Genomic DNA, 2,903 nt, shown 5'->3' on the forward strand with positions numbered 1-2,903 from the left:
TTTATTTATTTATTTGACAGAGAGAGAGATAGCGAGAGCAGGAACACAAGCAGGGGGAGTGGGAGAGGGAGAAGCAGGCTTCCTGCAGAGCAGGGAGCCTGATGTGGGACTCGATCCCAGGACCCTGGAATCATGACCTGAGCCGAAGGCAGACGCTTAACGACTGAGCCACCCAGGCGCCCGATACATGATTCTATTAATAAAGTCAATTAGATCTTTAAATTTACTCCATTGAATTTTGTTTTGCTTTGTTTTGTTTTGTCTTTACATGGCCAATCTGGAAACAAAAAAACACATCAGTTTGACATTGGTGGAACATAGGTAGGTGTTAAGTAGAACTTAAAGAGAAGGTTGAAAGGTGGGGACTAGATTATGGATTGCCTCAAATTCCAGGCTAAGAAATATGGACTTTGTTCTGTGTTTAATGCAGGGAAATAATTGGGGAAGCCATTGAAGGATTTTGGATAGAATAGTGAAGTTGTGGGGTGCCTGGGTGGCTCAGTCGTTAAGCGTCTGCCTTCGGCTCAGGTCTTGATCCCAGGCTTCTGGGATCAAGTCCCACATCGGGCTCCCTGCTCAGCGGGAAGCCTGCTTCTCCCTCTCCCACTCCCCCTGCTTGTGTTCCCTCTCTTGCTGTGTCTCTTTCTGTCAAATAAATAAAATCTTGAAAAAAAAAAAAGAATAGTGAAGTTGTAGTCAGTGTTTCAGGTGAATTAAATTTAGACTACAGGTTGGGGATATATTCAAGGAGCAGAAACTAGCAAATAGCAAACAATTAATAGATCATTTGAGTAGTGCAGAGAAGATGGACCGTAAGATAGAAAGCAAAGGAGAGATTTGGGAGGGTTTTGTTTTGGTTTGGTTTGGTTTGGTTTTTAAAGAAAAAGAAGGAAAGGCAAGAAAGAGGGATTTTATGAATCTCTTATGAAAGAAATATGTGCCCTGGGACCTATTATTATTATTTAGATAGAGAATAAAGGACAAAAATTACATTTCCTTCAGATCACTCCCAATGACTTTACTGTTGGCAGTTGTATAGCTTTTTACAGTAATTTCAAATATATTATTCCATTTGGTTATAGATACTTCTTGAAATCATGAAATTAAACAATGTCCTAAGCTTATCTGAAATATAGAAATTGCAATTCATTACCTAAAATAGAGTACAGTTTAGAATTCTAATGACAACTCTTCCTATGTCTATTTGGACCAGAAGAGAATGAATGGTGAGTAGCACCAGCATGTCAAAATCAGACTTTTCATGTGTTTTGGATCCCATTCTTCTTCAGGGAACTTGTTCCCTATCTTTCCTCTTCTCATCACTGAGTTGCCCTTCAGCATTTCAGAAAAACATTCTTTAACCACCTGGGGTATCTCCTCACTTTCCAACAGTCCAAGCTACTGGTACAGAAAGTGTACATTTCATGTCTCGTTCTCCTTTGCACTCAGTCACTTCTCAGTCCATCCCACCTCTGCAACCTTTCTCCCTGAAGATAACGCAAACCTCCTATTTGTTATTTCTGTTGGACAATTTTCAGTATTTACCATCTTTGACCTCTCTATAGTGGATAATAGTTTTCTTTTCCTTCATTCTTTAAACTCCTGCCTTGGGTTCCTGGTCTCATTCTGTCTAAACTGTGTTGCCTCTATGCCCTTGACTTTCTCCTGTGCTTTCATGTTAATAATCCTCCAGGATTCCATCCTTCACACTCTACTCTTTCTCATTATATACACTTTATCTGGGGAATTTCATTCACTCCTAAAGCTTATATACTGATAGCTGTCAACTCTATATCTCTAATCCAGATCTAAAGCCATGTATTTACAATTGGATGTTCCACACATGCTCCACAAAACATGTCTAACACTGAACTTCTTACCAGTACAAGTCTCTTCCAGATTTATGGAACCACCATTAATGCAAGGGACTATGATAGAAAACAGAGTGGTCCTTTCTTCTCCATCCTCCATGTGATAGTTAGTTTTATGTGTCAACATGATTGGGCCACAGGGTACACAGATATTTGATTAAACATTTCTGGTTGTGTCTGTGAGGGTGTTTCCAGATGAGATTAACATCAAAATTGGTAGACTTAATAAAACAGATTTCCCTTCCCCTATCTAATCCATGAAAGGCCTGAATAGAATAAAAGGCTGAGTAAGAAAGAATTCTTAATCTTGGCCTTAAGGTCTTCAACTTGAAACATCAGTCTTCTACCTTCGGACTCAAACTCAGCCTGAGACCTACATCAACTGCTCCCCTCGTTCACAGGCCTTTGGACTCAGACTGGAAATTTACCCTCAGTTCTTCTGGGTCTCCAGCTTACTGATTGCAGATCTTGAACTCAGTCTCCCTAATCACATGAGACACCTCTTTCTATAGAAAAGTATATATATGTATATATATACTTTTGGTTTTCTTTCTCTGGAGAACTCTGACTAGTTCAGATTTTGGTACCAAGAATAGATCTAGAGGACCACAATTTTAAGGAAGAGTAGTTGTGAGGTTTCTGAAATTGGTTCTCTAATCTCATTAGATTGAAAGATGGTAATGACCCTATTTCCAGTAGTGAAGAAAGCGCTGATAGTCCCTGGCAAGATCTGGCAATAGAGATATGCAAAATATCTTCGTTAGATATTCTAATCAACCACTTTAAGAAGTAAGGAGCTTGGTGACTGCATATATGATACTTTCAAATGTTTTTGCAAATCCAGTGAATTTAATGAGGTTGGTTGGTTGCTCATAACTTTGCTGGAGAAAGTGATGAAAGAAAGGATGAGCTCAGGGATGTAAATTCTCAGTTCCAGTGTCACATAAATGACCTAAACACTTCTGTGTGTGCCCTAAAGTAGACCCTTATCTCCTGGAGCCTCAGGGCTGAGATTGTTGAAAAGCACAGAAT

This window comes from Neomonachus schauinslandi, chromosome 1 (assembly GCF_002201575.2).
Source record: "Neomonachus schauinslandi chromosome 1, ASM220157v2, whole genome shotgun sequence".
In the NCBI taxonomy this organism is placed as follows: domain Eukaryota; kingdom Metazoa; phylum Chordata; class Mammalia; order Carnivora; family Phocidae; genus Neomonachus; species Neomonachus schauinslandi.